Source organism: Condylura cristata, unplaced genomic scaffold (assembly GCF_000260355.1).
Source record: "Condylura cristata isolate star-nosed mole 26May11 unplaced genomic scaffold, ConCri1.0 scaffold00028, whole genome shotgun sequence".
In the NCBI taxonomy this organism is placed as follows: domain Eukaryota; kingdom Metazoa; phylum Chordata; class Mammalia; order Eulipotyphla; family Talpidae; genus Condylura; species Condylura cristata.
In genome coordinates this window covers 15,941,258-15,962,579 of record NW_004567129.1, presented here as the reverse complement: position 1 = coordinate 15,962,579, position 21,322 = coordinate 15,941,258, and positions in this window count along the sequence as shown.

Genomic DNA, 21,322 nt, shown 5'->3' with positions numbered 1-21,322 from the left:
AAAAAAAATAAAAATTAAGGCCCTTCCTGGTGGCACAGCAGATGGGAAGCTATCTGTAGTCACTGCAGTGCAAGTTTGATTCCCAGCCAGGGAGGTGACCAACATGGCCCAGCAAACCTCTCTGGGCATGCCTGCTGCTCTCCTCAGCAGTGTATTTCAGTTAATCTGCCTATTTTGCTCCCTGCTCTGTCTCTGGTGGATCCTATCACCCCCTGCACCTCTGGCCTGTACCCCAGTTCTTGTATACATAAATAAATAAATCTTTAAAAAATTAATGAAAAACATCCCTCTATGAACACAACACCAACATTTTAAGTAAAGACAGGAACCGGCATGACTGGGTTCAGGAGTGGCAGTTGACGTAAGTCCTATTAATTACAGAATCAGGTTCTGTTTATAAAATTTTGTTCTTTTGTTTATCATGAGATTATGAACATTTTTTTTTTACTTTTGCTATAAAATATGTTTTTAAATTTTTTAATAATTTCTTTTTTTTAAGATTGATTTATTTATGCATACAGCACTGGGGTACAGGCCAGAGGTGCAGGGGCAGTGAGAGGATTCACCAGAGACAGAGTGGGGAGCAGAACAGGCAGATGGATGAAGTACACTGCTGAGGGGAGCAGCAGGCCGGTCAGGAGAGGTCTGCCACACCATGTGGATCACCTCCGGGGTTGGGGAACTCGCACTGCATTGGCTGAGGATAGCTTCACAGTGCTGTTCTTTAACCCATTGCACCACCAGGGAGGGCCACTGTAAAATACTTTCTCTTGATGTCTGAATTTTGGTACACCTTTAAGTTCTACATTGAGACAAGTACCTCTCTTGTCTTTACCCTAGCTGGGGTCCTGCTAATGAAAGTAATCTCTCCCTGGGAAAGCTAGAAGGAAGTGTCCACATCACATAGCTAAACATGCCCTCCTCTAGAGGTCAGCTGAGCAGCATGTATGTCAAGAAAAATTCTTTCCTAGGCATCATGCATGGTAAGAGGGATGCTTTTCTCAACTTTCTTCTGATACCATTGCCTGTTCAATGAGGCACATCCATCAGCCTCTCACTGGGGACCAACTTTCCCAGATTGTCACAGAGTCAGGAGACCCAACAGACCAGTAGGTGGGAAAGGATCTTTCTACCAAATCTTTCCACTCCCAGAATGTGTGCAGAAAAAGTAAAAGATTGTATAAGAAGTCCTGATGAAGGTTGCAGGACTGAAGTAGACACTGTGTACTTAATAATCCCAGTTAGATTGAATTAAACTCTTCTACAACCTAAATGTCCCCCAATGTCCTAAAGTTACTATTTTTCTTAAAACACTGCCCACCCCTTGTTCCCCAAGGCATTAGCAACAGGCTTTTTGTAAAACAGACTTTTCCTAAAGGTATATGGAAAACAGAGAAGAGCACTACAGTGTAATACAGGACAGGAAGCCATCAAAAATTAAACAGTCTTCTTTTGATAAACAAAACCTAAGAGAATTCATTGCCAACAGAACTGCATATAAGAAATGCTAAAGCAAAACTTTTTTGGAGTGAAGGGAAATCATAGCCAGTAGAAACTAGGGTAGTAACTATACAAATAAATAGAAGAAACTACATTTCCTCTTTCTTTAAAACACTTCTGAATATTTAAAGCAAAAATTTTGACATTGCACTAAGGTTTACAATTTCCATGGGTATAATATAATACATATTTTACAAAAAGTGGCACAATATGCTAAGCACCACCAATAGAAAACAAGTGGTAGGCTATATCCAGCCATATGAATACTTACACTAGAGGTTAGTTCACAACACTTCAATTAAAAGGCAGAAATCGTTAGGATGGGTTAGAAAATAAAAACCTATCATATCCTTTTTATTAGAGATACATAGAATGGTTGTAAGTAACAAATGGGAAAAATATCTACTACCATATAAACAATATATATAAGAAAGCAGTTTTCAAGAGAGAGACTATTATCAAGACAAAAAGAAAAATCTCATAATAAATACCAACAGCAAGGTAAAACAATCGTACATGACATAATTTCAAAAGACATGAAAGAAAAACTAACAGAATGACAGAATTAAAGGGAGACGTACACAAATCCGCCATCATAACTGAACATTTTAACAGCCCTCTTGTAACCAAAAGACCAGAGCTTGGGCCTCCTGTCACCACCAAATGCCAAAAAGTAGAGATAGGAATTGAATCTTTAAAATGTGCTTTACTCAGACAATAGCTGTCTCAAAGATGGGGTTAATAGCCTAAGCAACCACCTTAACATTTCATTTCCAGCTGCCTTTTCACAGTGAGTTGAGCAGAGACAGTTCAGCGGTGCGGGCCTTTACTGCTGTCATGTCCAGACCCCAGAGCTCCTGGACTCTCCTAGACTCTTGGCCTCACCCTCATCCCACAATGCTGAGGCTGGTCTTCAGAGAGCACTGGTTCCCTGCATTCCTCCAGAGGTGTCCTTGGGCTGGAAAATTAACTCAGAGCAGTCAGGTCATAAACAGTATGTGCGAGCAGATGTCCTACTATACAGCTTAGTGTCTCACCCAATCTCCTCCTCCCTAGCCCTTATCACTCTCTCAGCAGTTATAAAGCAAGCAGGAAAAACAAACAGTAAAGACATAGAACATTTGTACAATACTATCAATCACCTTGATCTCCTGGATATTTACAGAACAGTGTACTGAACATAATACACATTATTTTCAAGTGTATCTATTTCAAGTGCTATATATTCACCAGTATGTTATCATATACTGAGCCATTAAATAAGTCCCAATACATTTAAAGATGTTAAAATCGCATGGAACGTACTGCTTGAACACAGTAAAATTAAACTGTATGTAAACAGCAATAATTTATGAGAAAAAACACAAATACTTGGAGATTAAGGAGCACAGTTCTAAAAAAAGATAGTCCAAGTAATAATAGAGGATGTTGGCAAACACATTGAATGGAGTGATTTTAAAAATAAAACAGTTCAAGTTTTGTGAGATGAAACAAAGCTGTTCTTAGAAATATATCAATACCTTAAAAATTTGACATTGGGGGAAAACACTTAGGTTTCATTTTCACAAGTTAGAAAAAGAAGAGCAAAGAAAATGTATAGTAGTAACACGGAAACAATAGAGAAGAACAGAAATTATAAGTAAAATGCAGATAAACAATAAATAAATTTATCAAGTCCAAATAATTGGTTCCTTGAAAAGATTAACATATTTGTTTAGCACCTACCTAGACTACCTTCCCTCACCAAGTAAAAAAGAGAAGACAACTACCAATATCAAAATTAAAGCTATCACCTACAGATACTAAAGACAGTAAATGGCTAATAAGAGACTCTCATAAGCAACTTTATGCCAACAAGTTAAATGAAATGGATGAATTTTTTCTAATTCACATAATATTAGTTTACATTGTATGTGATTCAGAGGCATAGATTCATAACATATATGAATGAATTTCTTATATTTTACTGAACTGAATTAATTACCAAAAACCTTCCTACAAAGGAAACTCCAGAACTAGATAGGTAGTTTAGTAGTGGACTTTGTTAAATATTTCATTAAAGGCCCTTCCTGGTGGCTCAGCAGGTTAAAGCATAGCACTAAGAAGCTAAAGCCACTTCAGCATGAGTTGATACTCGCCTGCCCTGCGGGTGATCCACAAGGTGTGGCAGACCTCTCCTGACCTGCCTGCTGCTCCCCTCAGCAGTGTACTTCGTCCATCTGCCTGTCGTGCTCCCTGCCCTGTCTCTGGTGAATCCTCTCACTGCCTCTGCACCTCTGGTCTGTACCCCAGTTCTGTATGCACAAATAAATAAATCTTTAAAAAAAATTTTTTTCATTAAAAATGTTACAAAAATGGACCTCCCTGGTGGCTCTACAGGTTAAGTCTCAGCACTATGAAGCTCTCAGTTGGATCCCCAGTCAGGAAGATAACCCACATGGCACAGTCAGCAGTGGATTTCATAGATCTGCCTGTTCAGCTCCCCACTCTGTCCCTGGTGAATCCTCACCCTCTGTACTCTGGTGTACACCCTAGCTTTTGTATGCAAAAAGATTATTCCTTTATTATTTGTTTTTATTTATTTATTTATTTTATGTAGATGAACTGGGGTGTAGGCCAGAGGTGTGGGGGGATGGAAGGATTTAACAGAGATAGAGTGGGGAGTAGAACCAGTGGATCTACTGAAATACACTGCTGAGGGGAGCAGTGTGTGAGAGGAGAGGTCTGCTCTGTTATGTGGGTCACATCCCTGGTAGAGATTTGAGTTGGAACCACTGCTGAGGTTTAAGCCTTTGGAGGCCCCTATGTCATGTAACTTTTGATAGTCACCAAAGCAATCTAACTGGGAAAGCCTTTTAATAACTGATGCTAAAACAACTGGATATTTGTATAAAGTGTGGGTGTGTACTAAAGTTAATTTCAGGTGTATCATAGACCTGAATGCAGAAAATAAAACTTTATTATAAAGTTTGAATAAGAAAACCTAGGACTGGATCTTCATGATTTGCTGATAAGTAAAGATTATTTATTTTTTTACATTCAAGAAAGTGAATAGGCAGGGCATTGACTAGGAGACATGGATTATAAAGAAAGCATAATCTGTCTTTTACTTATTCCTTAACAGAGGCTTGATGTTTGAGGCTTAGAAAGAAGTACTGTAATAACTCAGGAGTTAAAAAAAAAAAAGACAAAAACTATCCAATAAAAAAAATGGGAAAAGTTTGAACAGTGTGCACTTCACATGGGAAGAATGATGAATGGTCAGTGAACTTTCAAGCATACAATACTTTTAATGAGTAAAAGTATTCTCTATTACTCGTTATCAGATAAATGCAAATTAAACCCACAACGAAGTATCACTTCATACCCACCAGAATAGCTTAAACTTAAAAAAAAAAAAGTGCCTAATGTTACAACAGCATTGAACAATATTAACATTCCTATCTTTTGCTGGAAATGTTTAATCATAAACCCCTTTGAAATAAAGGTCTGGCAGTTTTGTTGGAAACTATACATACCCCTATGACCCAGCAATTTCAGTTTTAGCTACTTACCTAAAAGAAATGAAAGCATGTATTTACCAAAGAGACTAGTATGAGAATGGTAATAGCTTTTTTCTGTATGAAGCTAAAAATTGGAAGCTTTCCATCCTCCCGTCACCAGAATGGGTAAACAAATTGTGGTATATTCATGCCACGAAAAGGAACAGACTATTTATTCATGCAGCACCATGAATGAATTTCAAAATCATTATGCTTATGAGTAAAAGAAGTCTTAGACAAAAGGGTACACATGGTATGATTGCATTTGTGTGAAGCCCTAGTGCAGATGAAACTAATAGGTAGTGGAAATAAAAAGATGATAGCACAGTGGTTGTTGGGGGAAATGAACTTTCTGGATGATGATGTTTTTCTATTTTGATAGGGTTTGAGTTACACAGATGTATATATTCCTTAAACTTACTGAATGATACTCTTAACAGGCAAACATTTTACTTTGTGTACATTTTCCCTCAAGGAAAAAACCCATAAATAAATACTAAACTTTTTTCAGTGCTATCTACTAATATATACTGATATACTGAAATAGTTTGGTGTGAAATGTACAGCTGTGTGTGACCTTCTTTGAAATACATCTTAAGGGGAGGATGGAAGTGGGGTGGAGAAGAGGATGAATTTGTTGATAGGTATTTCTGAATAAGTGATAAAGCAAATACAATAAATGTTCATGTGGAATATAAGTAGTTCATCTATACATGTTCACTATCCAGTGATTTCAGTTTTTCTATGTGCTTGAAATTTTTCAAAGTAAACTCTTGGGAAAAGAAAGTAAACACTAGACATATACAAATATGGTTAAAGTAGCACTATTTGCAGTACCTCCCACCCGCCCAGTGGAAACAGCTCTGTCCTTTGGCAGTAGAAAGGATAAATCAATTGCAACACAACTGTGCAATGGAATAGTCTGCAGCAATGAGATAAAAGATCATTCTATGGGACAGTATGGAGGAACCTCATAAATATAAGACTCCATGAAAGAGGTCATATACTGAAATCTTGACACATTTCTATAAGGTACAAAAACAGGCAAGACTAGTCCAAGTTGTTGGAAGTCAAGATAGTGATTACCCTTGGGTGGAGACATGATTGGAAAAGAACATGAGGGGGTTTGCTGGTGTGCTTAACTTGAATGCTGATTATACGGTTTGGTGTGTGAAAAAATTTTCTCTATATCTATTGTGCACTACTCCAATAAAAAGTTAAAACAATTGTTAGACCTCACTGTTCCTACAACAGTTTCCTTAGTCTAGCTCCAGCCCTGGGAATTCTTTACTAGCCATCTTCAATCTCTCTTCTGTTCCCAGGCTCCGACACACCTGTCTCCTTCACCTGCCAGGGAAGAAGTCAGTGCAGAGGAATTTAATTCTCAGCCTCAATCCTAGCCTAGGCTTCAGTAAGGGCCCAACTAGAAAAGGCTCATTAATGGCTTTACCTACACCCCAACAAGCCATGTAGTCCCACCATAAATTCTTTTACTCCCTTACAACAACAAAAAATTGCAAAAGACATTTTTAAAAAGTGCAATTTGTCTTCCCTTTGTACAGGGATCTGTACAATTGCATCTTCCAATTCCATCTTCTCTTTGGAGTGATGGTGACCACTTACTCCCTTCGCCAACTCTAGGAAGCTCTGACTCGCCTAAGAGATCATTCTGGCGTTTCAGCTCAGGTCCAAAGTTCCCTTGGCTTGTAAGTCAACACCCAAATCTCAGGAAAGTCAGGGGTGGGCTTGGGGAAGGACAAGTGGAGTAAGGGGAGATGTGTGATAGGAGAAGGGGTGCAGGGTACAGAACAATGTGGACACAACCCCTGTCCTTCCCGACCATGAGACTGGCTGAGACAGTCTAGCTTGATACACATGTAAAGGAGGCAAGTGAACTATTAACATTTCTTCTTTTTTAATTAATGGATCAGTATTCAGTCCTATTGTTAGGTTACTTGACCCATCAGAAATGTTTGACTAGTTGATTTTTCTATCTCCCTGAGTTTTTTCTTATATCTTTGTTCCTTCTTGGTGTTCTCCAGCTATTTCCTCCTCAATCTCTTTGAACTCTAAATGTTGGAGTGCCCCAGGGCATGGTCTGTAGACCTCTACTACTACTTCTACAACTACTACCACTACTACTTGACAAGTCAATACTTTCATTCCCTCAATGATTTCACTCAATTTTGTGTCTTAAAAAAACACCATCTTGGCCCTCCCTGGTGGCGTGGCAGGTTAAAGCACAGCACTGAGAATCTAAAGCCGCTTCCGCATGAGTTCAATTCCCGCCTGCCCCGGAGGTGACCACATGGCGCCGCAGACCTCTCCTGACCCGCCCCGCCGCTCCCCTCAGCAGTGTACTTCATTGGTCTGCTTGTTCTGTTCCCCACTCTGTCTCTGGTGAAGCCTCTCACCGCCCCTGAGCCTCTGGCCTGTACCCCAATTCTGTATGCACAAATAAATAAATCTTAAAAAAAAAAACAACAAAACATCATCTATACCCTATAGGTTTCCACTTGTGTTTCCAGCAAATCTCTTTTCTGAACTTGAAAACTGTTTAGTTAACCACCTACTCAACCATCTCCACCTATATCTCTGAAGGAATCTTTAATGTATCATGTCCATTACTTTGCTCTTATTATCCCTGCTTCAAACCTGTTCCTCTCACAGTCATCTCAGTAAATGGCAAGTGCATTGTTGGGGCAAAATGCACTGCTGTGTGCAACACATTGAAAGACTCTGTCTCCTAGGACTGTCCTGGCATATGTAAATTCTCCATGTTTGCTGCATGATGAGTCATTGTTTCAGCATGACCTGAGAGGAGCCAACAGATAAGAGGAAGAGGAAGTACATCAGATAAGGGAAGGTCAGAGAGACATCTGGGTGGAGGTAAAATTTTCTTCAGTCTTTGGAGAGTGGAAATTCCTTGGGCAGATGAGAAGAAAGCTACCCAGTCCCAGGATAGTTTAATGCTGACGACCATGGGTTGCCAAGGCACCTGGCTTAAGTCCAAGTCCTGGCTTGGTTGCTGACTAGCTGTGGATAACTTCTTTGGGTCTCAGTTTCCATATCTATAAACTAAAGATAACTACAGCACCTACCCCATAGGTTTGTTTGATTTTAGGATCAAATGAAATAAGGTATACATAGCAAGGGCAGGGTACTTGTCATTGTTGTGTAGAGATTAGAATATCTGCAGCTAAGAACTCAAGCTGAAGGCATTTTGGAATAGGGAATAGACACATTCAGCCAGCTGAGACTTTAGACACAAAGGAGCAGCCTCTACTGAACACAGCAGCTTCTTTCTCAGAGCTGTCATGAGTCCCTGGATTCCAGCAGCTGCCTTGAATGCAATTCCTGTCTGCACTAGCCAACATGGCCCTGCTCACAAGCAGAAATGGAATCAGAATTAGCTACCAATGTGGCCTGAGTCCTCTGCTGGAGGCCAAGTGGTTCCCAACTGCCTGTCCTGTCACTGATGGAGTCAGAGCAAAGAGAAATGATTCACTTCAGTCCTACCATTGACCTCAGGATTTTGTCCAAATACAGGTTTGGGTTTAGTTGGTAGATTATTTTTTTTCCCTTCCTGAGTTGAAAGAGCAACTTTGTGTTTCAAAAAGGCACCTTTTTTTTTTTTTTTAATGCAGAGAAATTCTGCGGTGAGGTTTTGCTGGGCTCGGGTGGGATGAGCTGCCTTTGCGCACGTCTGGGGAGAGAATGAAACCTAGTGCCCCTATTTCTTTACCCTCCCACCCAGTAAAGACACAGAGCTGAAAGGTGTCTTTCAGAAGGGCTAGAGACAAGGGAGTTGCCGCCTAGGTATGAGGACGCTGTACGGGAGCCTGCCAGAGAAGTGACTTCTTGTTTGTTAGCATGTGTTTGTGGTGAGGAGGTCTGTGAAGCCCTCCCCCAGAGTACTCGGGACTAAGCAGAACAAATAAAACCTCTATTTGTTCATCTCTACCCTGGATTTAGATGGTACTTTTTGGCCAGGGTAATTGGGATCAGCTGAAACCTAGGCTGGTGTTTATTCCTGGGATTGCAGAGACAGACAAATAACTCTCTGTCCTTCCATTTTCCAGGCCAAGAGGGCAGGAGACACTTTCAATCAAGCAGGCAGGCAGTAAAGAATTATTTTTTAGGTGCCCACTCTGTCCTAAGTACTGAGCCACATAAGTATAAATAGTAAGAGTATACAAAATTCAGACTCCAGCCCTAAGGCACATAAAATGCAGTTAGAAGAAGCTTGGTGGGCAAACACTCAAGAAAGAAACTTAACAAGCAGTGGTGTGTGGTACCAAAATTTAATCTTACAAGAGATAAGAGAGGAGGGAGATAGCTTTGGAGTTGGGGGTCTCTTGGAGAAGGCTTCATGGAGTACATTCATAGGACAAGAAGCGACATGGTCAGAGAATGCCTATCTGTTTTGTTCTCTGCTGAAGCCTGATACAGAGTGGGTATTTGGTAAATATTTGAGGAATGAATGAAGAAGGAGGGGTCTGGTAGTAGAAGGATAAATAGGTGAAGAGGGAGGAGGACATTCCAACATGAGGAAAGGCCCAGGGAAATGAGACAGATGGCTTCGTGAGACTGGTTTAACCACAGTGAAGGGTGTGTAACAAGGAGTAGTGGGAAATGAGGTTAGATATGGGGCCGGATGGGGGAAGGCTGGAAAGCCAGGTAGAGAAATCTAGAGAAGAACATTCTTTCATCAGCCTTTGATTGAGCAGGGAACATGTGTGAGGCTGAAGCAAGGTTGACAACAGAAAATGGGGGATATAAATATGAACAAAAAGTTCACCCCCCATACTGGTGATAGCAGAATATCAGCACTTTGTCCTAATAACTGTGGTAATGAGGGTATGAACAAAATGGTGGGATGCTCCAGTCACAGTTTGTTTGGTGGCAAGAAGCTGAGGCTATGTCAGAGTTCCTCAAAGGAATTGACTTCACTGAAAGGTATATCAGATTTTCAAGACTGGGAAGTGGACTTCAGAAAGGACAGAAGTGCTGTGTTTGGTAAATCAGGCTGGTTCTCCTGCCTTCCTTAGCCCAGGCAGTGTCTCAAGGATGATCTCTCACCTTTGTGCCCTTCTCTGTGAATGCTCCATTCTCATGCTTCCCCTCTCTTCTAGGATTTTGCTGAGTGCAAGCTTCCCATCATAACAATACAATATCCTTCTGCTCAGGGCCAGTCATTCTCATTCGCTCTCTCAGATTTTTCGGTCAGACTGTTCAGGAAGTGCTGATTGGTTCAGCTGAGCCTAGGGATGGGTACTCCTGAATCAGGTGATCACTCAGAACCATGAGCTCTGGTCAAGAGGCAAATCATGTGATTAAAACACAGTGGCCCAAGCCTATCAGGAACTGTGAGTAAAGGCAATTCCAAAGAAAGGGTGCAGACCAGGTAGCAATAATAGATAAACTTAATTCCTACAGGTTAACCTTGGAGAGAGCTAATCAGTTCACCTTAGGGATAAGTACAGGGATAAGTAAAGCCTGATTTAAAAATATGATTTAGCTGTGGGGGAAAAGACACCCCGCTTGTGGATGAAAGCAGCACTATAGAGCAATTAGACTGGTGTTAGGAGGATTTTGAAAGTGAAGAAACTGCCATCAAAAAGCATTTGCCTAATCTAGAATGGAGAAATTTTTAGAAATAAGCAAATTTTTAAAAAGTAGCCTAAATTTTTTTGTAGAGCAAAATCTGCTTTTCATTCTTTGCTATAACCCTGCTTCCATAGTCTCCAAGGAGAAGCTCCCTCCACATTTTTTTTTTTTTTGACCGAATTGAATTTCCCCCAAACCCAGACAAACAGCAAACACATTGCTACTTGTAGTCTGTCAGGGACAGAGCCAGCACCAAAAACACAACAACCCCCCTCCACGCACGCCCCCCCCCCCCGCGCCAAATCAAAACATGATTTTCTGATTCCTGACACAGGGCTCAGGTCACTGGAGGTAGTCTTGGTGAGAAACGAAAATTCTGCAGAAGGAGCATCTGGGCCAAGGTGCCTGGCAGAGGGCTAGATGAACAGATAGCTCTCTGCCCAGTGCCTCAGGGAGCAGATCAAAGCCAGCTGCCTCGGCACAGGCAGCAGGCACGGCAGGAATCTGAGGGACCTCTCACCCAGTCCCCCACCTGTGCTCACACATGGAAAGTCACAATATTAGTGGTCACACCTTTGATCGCTGTCAGCACACCAGCATTTGTGACAAGTCTATTCTCGTGTGCAGCTCTCACCAGATAGGCAGCTGAGATACCACTAGGCCATATGATTTTTGGCCAGAACACCTGGGTTCACAGCCTGGGTTTGCCCCCTGGGCAAGTTTCCTAACTATTTTGTGTCTCAGTTTCCTCATTTGTAATACAGCGATAATGAACTCCCTTCCAGAGTCAACCAGACTCTGGACTGTGCTCCAGCTAGAACCCAGCTCTACTTTTTCTGCAAAACAACTTGGCTCTTCATTAATTCTCTAGGATTTTTCAAACTGGATTTTCAAACTGATAGAAAAGTTAGAGTGAATTTAACCCAGGTTTAAACTTCATGCTACAAGGGACAAGCAGGTAATATCAATGAGTGAAATAGACTGATGGTTCAAGACAAGAGGGAGTGATGGGGACTGTGGCAAAGTGTGTATGCTTGATCTACCTAAGAGGAGCTGCTACTATTCATTCCTAATGAGGTTTTCACCATCACTCACCTCCATCCCTCTCCCCCCGTTTGGGTTGAAATGATAAAAATGTGAGTCTAGAACTTCCTTGCTCATTGCCTCTTCCATGGGCAGAACTGAGCCTCAGAGCAGTATATTTCAGCAGCCTGTTCTGCTTCCCACTCTGTCTCCAGTGAATCCTCTCGCCCCCTGCACCTCTGGCCTGTAACCCAGTTCTTTAATGCATAAAAAAATAAATCTTCTTTAGAAAAAGAAAGAAAGAAATGAGCCTGAGAGAATGAAGGTATTTTGCAGAGAAAGGGTGGAATTGGGTTCTAGCTGGAGCAGAATCCAAGTTTCTAAATCTAGTTGATTCTGGATCCAGACATCCACTCTGCTGATCTGTAGATTGATTCCAGAAGCCATTAAATCAATCTTTCCCTCTTTTCCTGACCCTCTTGTCATCTCTCCCCACATCTTGCTTTCTCATTCTCTCTTCTTCCTTAAAATGTTTTGGATTACACTTATTAGTTGCAACTAGAATTTGCACTTGAGGGTCAATTTAGGACAGGGTCTGAGTTTACATTTCTACCAGAAAACACAATATGGCAAAACAATGTGAACTCTTACAGTTAACATTACTTTTTTTTTTTTTTTTAAAAAAAAGATTTGTTTATGCATATAAGGACTCGGGTACAGGCCAGAGGTGCGGGTGTATGTGTGTGAGAGGATTCACCAGAGGCAGAGTAGGGAACAGAGCAGGCAGAGCTACTGAAATACACTGCTGAGGGGAACAGCCGGTGAGACAGGAGAGGTCTGCTGTGTCATGTGGGTCAGCTCCCTGGCTGGAGATCAAACTCAGGCCCTGGCTGAGTGATAATGCTGAGACTTAAGCCCCAGACCACCAGGGAGGCCCCAGAGAGGTAGTTTAACCAAGTCCTCTAGGTCCCTATCCCCACAACTCAAGTTAGCAGATAACATTATGCCCCTTTCATGGAGACTCACAGTTTTTTACAAGCAGTGTCGGGCAGAGAAGCTGTTTATTCTGTTACAGGGCAGGGAGAGAGGGGCATCACTGAATCCCCCAAACCCACCTGCTCTAAATAGGTTCTGCCATCCACCGCATCAAGACAAAACATATAAGACTTTAACGAAAACGAACTTTAATACAGTGAGTATACAATACAGAAGACAATATAATTTCTAAATCAAGCACCTGAAGTTACCCATCCCCTCGTGGGCAAAAGTCAACCCAAAAGGGATTGGCCCAAAGCAAGGCCTGAAAGTCCACCAAAAGACTAAAGCAAGACTTTACTGGCCATTTAGGACCCTTTTCTATGGCCAAGACCCATAGAAAAGGGTCCTAAATGGCCAGTAAAGTCTGGGAGGAAAAGAGCAAAACAAAATCAATATAAATACTGCCATAGTGAACCTCCCTGTGGGTCTGTCACCCACATCTCTTTCAACCAGTCCAGGGCCAAGAAATAAACACGGCTTCCTCACATGTCTCCCTTTGCTCCCTGTGGCTTCCTCTGGTCTCCTTCTGGCTCTCCATCCTGCTTCCTTCCTCCTCAGATTCCTTCTATTTTCTCTTTTTCTCTTCTCAGCTCCACCCTACTTCTGGGTGGGGCAGGGAACCTGGAACTTCCCCTTTTCCTGGGGACCACCCTGTTACAATTCTACCATCCACAAAACATTCCTTCATCTACTTAGTGGTCCTGGCTTTGTATAAAATTTGGATCTCTCCTTGTGCTTCCAGTAGCTTCTCCATGACTGTGACTTCTCAGCGCTGCCTGGAGAGTGCAGGTCCTGTTGATTTTTCCCCCATACCCTTTTCTATATACATGTACCTGAGAATAAAGTTACATTTATAATCACGCTCTATATAATGAACTCATACCTGATCTACTTTTATGACTGTAGAAACTGAAGTTGCGGGTGGAGAGGTGACTTGCTGGAGGCCCACAGCATGTTGGTGGTAGAGGCTAGCCTCCAATGTCTTGTTTGCTGGCTTGGTTCCCAGCTCCTCTGTTAGGGAGAAGAAAATGGCCCAATATTTGCTGAATACCTATGGGGGGGTGGGGGGTGGGGGTGCGAGTTTCCCGGGAGTGCTCCAGTAGCTGCCAGTGCCCAACAAACTCCCAAGGAAAGGACTGGTGTCCCGGGCTGATGCACTTTCCAGGCCACCTCCCTGCCAATCCAGGCATGCCGGGAGGGCATTTGGAATTGCCAGGTTGTCGTTGCACGAAGGGAGGGGCATGAGCTCAGAATAGAGTGAAATAATAAGGGTCACAAATAGGCCCCTCTGCATCCAGGTGTCAATGGCTCTGTGGGTTGGTGCAAGGAGAGACAGATCCACCCCCTCATGAATCGTTCTCTGATGAGATGATGCATGTTAAGTGAACTATAAACTTTTAAGAGCACATTCCATACCCACTCATAAACATTAGGAATCATTCCCTTTGGGAAATCTGGTTTTCTCAAGGCAATAGAGCGTTCTGCCTGCCTAGAGGGGCCCCTGCTAGGATGTCCTCTCAACCAGAGGGCTGAATTCTTGTAAGGGAGCCAAAATTAGAAAGAAAGTGAGGTCTGTGTTTTATTAATACCTTTAGCCCTTACACCTTAGGTGTCTCTTGACCTCTTTTAACAGAGTAGCAGAAAGACAGTGTTACAACACTGTTACCAGAGATTCTTTTCCTCTCAGATCTGAATTCAGATCCCATCTCTGTCACAGACCTGATAGGCCATGTGGGAAAGAGGCCACTCACCTTCTCTATTCCTCTGATTTCCCCTCTGTGAATGAGGCTGACTAGCCCTAGGTGGTGTAAGGATTAATAGGAGACGATGCACACCCTTCATTTGACCCAGCAATTCCACCTACTTATAGCCACCCAAGGGAAATGAAAATGCATGTTCACACACAAGCTGTACAGAGGTGTTTATAGCAGGCAACCCAAATGTCTTTACTCCAATGAATGGGTACAGAAAGTGTGGTACATCGGTATCATGGACTGCAGCTCATCAGTAACAAAACATAAACAATTAGGACTTGCTACATGCACAGTAACTATGGGAATGGATCTCAGATTGTTAGGCTAAGTGAAAGAAGACACAGAAGATTTCATATTGTCTGACTAAATTTTTTTAAAGATTTATTTATTTATGCATATAGAACTGGGGTACAGGCCAGAGGTGCAGGGGTGGTGAGAGGATCCACCAGAGGCAGAGCGGGGAGCAGAACAGGTAAGTAGATGAAGTACACTGCTGAGGGGAGCAGCAGGCAGGTCAGGAGAGGTTTGCATTGCCATGTGGGTCACCTCCCTGGCATGGGATTGAACTCATGGTAAAGTGGCTACAGCGAACTTCATGGTACTTTGCTTTAACCTGTTGCATCACCAGGAGGACCCCTGTGTGATTAAAGTTTATTTATTTTTAAATATTTATTTTATTTACTTATTATGCATGCAAGAACTGAAGTATAGGCCAGAGGTGCAGGGGGTGAGAGGATTCACCAGAGAGAGTGGGAAACAGAAATATACTGTTGAGGGGAGCAGCAGTGAGACAGGAGAGGTCTGCCTTTTCGTGTGGTCATCTCCCTGGCTGGGGGGGTCATACTGATGCTGCAATGAAGATAGTTTGGTAGCACTGAGACTTTAACCCTGTGCCATGAGGCATGCTCCCCAGATTCCATTTATATGACATTCTGAAAAAGGCAAATTGTAATATCAATAAAACCATCTTAGTGGTTTTACTGTAAGTGAGAGTAAAGAGTAACTATAAAGGAGAATGATGTAATTTTGGGGTGTATGTGTATGTATGTATTTATCAAAACTTACAGAACTAAAATGGGTAAGTTTCACTGTAGTTCAGTTATGCTTCATTAAACCTGACACTTCAAAATGTGAAAACAAAGGAAAAGAGTCTAATTTGGTGCTCTCCCTGTCCCGGGAAGAAAATACAGATAGAGTCCTTTCTAATAACGTTTCAGGCTTTTCTCCACAATTTACCTCTTGTAAAAAGAGCCTACAACTGTTGTAGGGGGAAAAAGGGTGGATGTGAGTGTTGTATGTATGTGTCTGTGTACTTGTATTTATTTGCATATGTGTAAGGAAAGTCTGAAAAGATTCACAAGCTACTAATAATAGCAGTCTGTTTCCCACTCTACCTCATAGGGATAGGGATAGATGAGGGGATCCATTATAAGAAAGACATTTTAGTATAGCTTGTGTGTGTGTGTGTGTGTGTATGACTCACATGATTCTAAAGTTACATAAAGTATATAGTATATATAAATTACATAAAGTATATAAATTACATAAACTATGTATGTTATATAATTTTGAACCATGTGATCGTATGACACATAAAACATCAAATTACTAAAAAAAAAATCAAAAAAGGTTTAAAGGAAAGGGAAACGCTTCATCCCTAGCCATGCCTCTCCCCTGGTAGAATCTGTGAGGGGGTGGTGTTCTTGCGGCTGCCAGCCATGTCATGTGAGCATCTGCTTACTCAGCCGGGGGCCCCACCCACCCCACTAATAGAGTGAAGGCAAGACCTGGCTCTCAGAGTAGGTGGGCTCCTGTTCTCGGGAAAGAACAGAATTGAGAGCACCTTCTTTCTCAACTCAGATATCTACCCCTGTGCCTCTTCCCAGTGGCAGAAATTCCTCTTTGTTTTTGGCTAATAACTGGAGTAGAACCTCACTTACAGATGCTACCTGAAGGGTAATTGTAAGTCGAAAGTCATACTTGGGTGTCAATGGCTGATTTTAAGCTCTTAGACTCTTTCCCACAGATGAATTGTGGAAGAGAACAAGCAGACCACCTTTATGGGGGTCAGGAGGAAGACACAAGCGAATACTTCCCAGTCTTGTGGGGGTAGATAGGTGAGAGCTCCAGGACTGTATTTGGGAGTACCCGCCTTGGAGGCAGTCCTGACCCCATTCTTGCCCCAGTGTCTTTCTAGCTGTGAGCACTTAGCCAAGAATCTAGCTTCCCTCCGCCTCAGTTTCCTCATTTTTAAAATGGGAATGCTAATAATGTCTGTGTCAAATCAGTAGACAGTGTCTATAGCAACTTAGATAGGGCCCCTTGGGTGCTCATACCCAGGAGACCTGCTCCTAGGGATGAGCTTGGGCTGCCTCCAGGCCACACATGTGGTTCAGGGGGAAAGGGTGACAGACAGAGGAGCAGCACTGAGTGGAACAATACCAAGAATGAAAGCAGGGTGGGGCTGACTCATTGGATGACTCATTTCCTTGCCCAGGGATGTTGTGGGCATCTGCAGAGCTCCTCCTCACACCCCTGTACCCTTCATAGCTTCTGTTCTCATTCTGTGGGGCAGGCTCCAGGAAAACCCCCCATCCCCACAGAGACCTGGGAGCAGGAGAGGTCAGCTTGCTAAGAAATCAACGTTTTAATCCGTAAAAATAACAGTTTTCATAAGGTACAGTCATTTTAAGAACAGTTTTGCATTAAAATACAGGGGAGATTCTAGACTCATTCTGCCCTTTTCCAGATTATCACAGGATACTAGTGCCCCATAGAACATTTGGAAAGCAGTGAAAAGTATAAAGATGCTGAAAACAGTCATCATAATCCAACCATTTACAGCCAATCACAGTGGTGAGTTTGGTATTTTTCCACTCTGAATTTTTTTTCATTATACAGGTCAAATTTATGTTGCTTATATCAGCACAATTCAAAAGGGAAAAAAAATGTGGTGAGCCATATATGTAATTTTAACTGTTTTAATAACACTAAAGAAATATAAATGCTAGGAGCTAAAGTAATTTTTATGATATATTTTGGATAGCCCGATAGAGAACATTACCATTTCACTATATAATCAATATAAAACATTTTTTGAAATATATATATTTTAAATTATACATTCAAGAGCTGGGGTGTAGGTCAGAGGCGCAGGGGGTGAGAGGATTCACCAGAGACAGAGAAGGGAACAGAACAGGCAGGTCTACTGAAATACAGTGCTGAGGGGAGCAGCAGGTGAGACATGAGAAGGTCACCTTCATGGCCAGGAATCGAACTCCTGCTGCAGTGATGGGGGATTGCTTCATAGTGCTGAGACTTAACCCCTTGTGCTAGGCCCTAATCAGTATAAAAGCTGTTAATGATATGTTTTGTATTCCTTTGAAGGCTTATAATGCCTTGTTTTCATTAATACTACAATACATCTCAATTTGGGCAAGCCATAATCTATCCAGTGTCTATATTGCTTAAATAGCACCTTAAGTATTTCCTGATATCATGAGGTAGATTTTACAAAATAACTTGTAAGAGTTTGAGTAGTAGGTATTTACTATGTAACCCAAAAGTCATTTGTTTGTTTCTGTTTTTTTGTTTTCTTCTCTCTCAGGAACAATTTGTGTTAGCCACTTGATAGAATTACTTCTAGATTATTTTTGCAGCAAATATTCATATTGAACCAAAATTGGACACATCCCATATACATTGTTTACAACCCCTCTTTTCACTTGAGGATACATGGTGAACATGCCAGAACCATTAATGACAGTGCTGCGTTTGAGCCACTACAGAGCCTGCCATGTTCCAACACCTGTTCTCAGCAGGGGCTGGTGGGGGGAGCATTTCCATTCCCGGGTGGCAAAAATGGAAACAGGGGCATAGAAAAGTCAAGTGATTTTCATTGTTGCCAAGTTGGGATTGAACCCAGGATTCCTGATTTTATCTCCAGAACCTTTCATTTTCACCATATGGTCTCCTTCTGGAGGGAGGCAGACAGAAGATCACAACAGATATGCCAAAGAAGCAATTTACAAATTAACTTTTGAAGTTAGAATCTCAGGAAGCTGAGGTTTGCTCACAGGTTTACCTAACAACCTTTGGAATCACTCTATAAATTCTCTTCCCCCTCCACACAATGCTTGTTTCCCTCCCATCCTGGGCTATCATCTTCTGGTCAGACATCTTCACTGTAACTTCCAAGAAGAATCCTGACAGTTTGAGTTTCCCAACCACAGCTCTGTTGATCTCTGGGCCCCTTCTTTTTGGGCGGGCTGCCTTGTGCTTTATAGGTGGTTTAGCAGCATCCCTGACCTCCACCCACCAGCTGTCAGTAGCCCTCCCCCTCTCCCTCAAGTTATTACAATCACAACTTGACAAATGATATTGCCAAATGACCCCTGGGGAGGCAAGGCCCCTGGTTGAGAACCACTGCTGTAAGTACAGATAGAAGGATCTTTCCTAAACCAGTCACTTTAAGTGACCCAGAGACAAAATAGGAATATTAGTTCCCATACAAAATGCATTCCCACAAAGATTTCCTCTCTACCAGAGAGTGAACCTCCAGTATTTGTGTAGTGTCAGCACTATGAAGATGCCGGTGATTGTTTTGTTGTTGTTGTGCTCTATACAGTTGACACTTGAATAAAATGGGTTTGAACTGTGGGGGTCCATTTATGCTCAGATTTTCTTGAAAACAGACAATATAAACTTAAAAATATAGTGTTGAAAACATATTTCCTTTTTCGTATGAAGAGGCCTATTTTGTTTTAACATTTATTTATTCATACAAGAGCTGGGTGTAAGCCAGAGGTGCAGGGTGGGAGGAGGGTGAGAGGATTCACCAGACAGAGTGGGCTACAGAACATGTGGATCCACTAAAATAACTCTGCTGAGTGGAGCAGTGGGTAAGACAGAAGAGGTCTGCTGGGCCATGTGGGTCTGTTCCCTAGTCAGGGATTTCAGTGGCTGCGGAGAAGTTCATAGTGCTGCTGACTTGACACATCAACCCCTTGCGTCACCAGGGAGGCCCAGGAATCCTATTTTCTTAATAACAATTTATTTTCTCTAGCTTACTGTAGTGTAAGGTTATACAGCAGGTGAGTCAAAGTTATTCAATTGGGGGCTTGATGAACCCAGCCCCCACAGTGTTCAAGGGGCAACTGTTAGACTATTTGAACTAAACTCAGCATTAATCTCTCATCCTGGAGATAGTCTTTTTTTTTTCTATTTATTTTATTATGTACAGAACTGGGGTACAAGTCAGAGGTGCAGGGGGTTCACCAGAGACAACAGTGGGGAACAGAACAGGCAGATCGATGAAGTACACTGCTGAGCAGAGCAGTGGGCGGGGCTGCCACACCATGTGGGTCACCTCCAGGCTGGGGATCAAACTCACACTAAAATGGTTCCTGCTCAATTGCAGTGCTGTGTCCTAACCCGCTGCACCAGGAGGGAGGGCCGATAGTGTCTTTTAAAGATCCATTTCTCCTGGAGTTCAATGCCTTCCCAATTCTGATATTCAATATATTATTTTCCTGTTACAAAGAGAATGATCTGCACCACTAGCAGAATATCACTGATTATTACATGACAGATGAACCACTGATTATTACATGACAGATGAACCACACACATCTGTCCTATGCTAGATTGGTAAATATTTCTATGAAGCAATAGAAAGACAACTTTTAACATTCACATTATTTGCCATCTTTTCAGCTTACCATAATTAGCTGTCTTTCTAATTTGGGACATTCATTTTGTTTTCAACTTTTCTCATTTTAAATATTACTGCAATGGATATTTTGGGGCATATGTCTCTGCTGTATTTTTTTTTTTAAATAAATATCAAGGGGTCTCTCTTGCAGGGGTTAAAGTCTTAATGCTACCAAGCCATCACTAACCACCAGCATGAGTTCAATCCCTGGCCAGTAAGCTAACCCACATGGTGCAGTAAACCTGGCGTGTCTGGCCTGCTGCTCCCCTCAGCAGTGTACTTTAGTAAATTGGACTGTTCTGTCTCTGGTGAATCCACTCAACCACCCCAGCATCTCTGACATACACTTTCAGTATGTATGTATAAATAAATAAAAACCTTTAATTAAAAAAAATAAAGGAACTCAATACCTCATCAATGGGTTTTAAAGGAAAAAATCCCTTCCTTCTTGGCTAAATTTTACAGCCAGAAACTCTTTATTCTTATTGAAAAAGACAAATGCCGCTAACATTAACTGAAGAGATAAAATTCCATTCAACTCAATTCACTTTGGTCACCATCTTTGTGAATATAACCAGAGTTGTGACTTTGTAGACAAACTTATCTGTCACCCCAACTCTTTGAACTTCAATTTCCTCATCGGTTGAATGGTAGTAATAATAGTACCAACTTCAAAGAGTTTTTTTCATGGATCAAGTGAGATAATGCTTGCAAAGTTCTTGGCACATATTAAAAACAACTGGAAAACAGTGAAGTAAAATGTTGATGATAGACTCTAGCTGATGTTAGTGTTTCATATGAATTTCTTTCAGCTTTAAAGCTTTTATACTAACATATTGGGAAAAGAAATGCTATGTGAGTTGATATTTTGAGTTGCTTTTTTTTTTTTTTTAACTAGAGAATCAATGGGGTACAATATAGATAAAGCTGGGTGAAAAGTAAACATGTTATCCCAAACTCATTTTGTGGAATCTGTTCCTTGGGTACCACATCAAATATCTTGAATGTAGGTAAGTGTGACCCGAACTTATGTGAGTACTGGAAAGGACTGTTGGTTTTTTATTTTGCCATCTGGTCTCAGAATATAAACCAAAGCATGGGGATAGCATATGCTATAGAAGTGATTTTTATTTTTAAGTTTA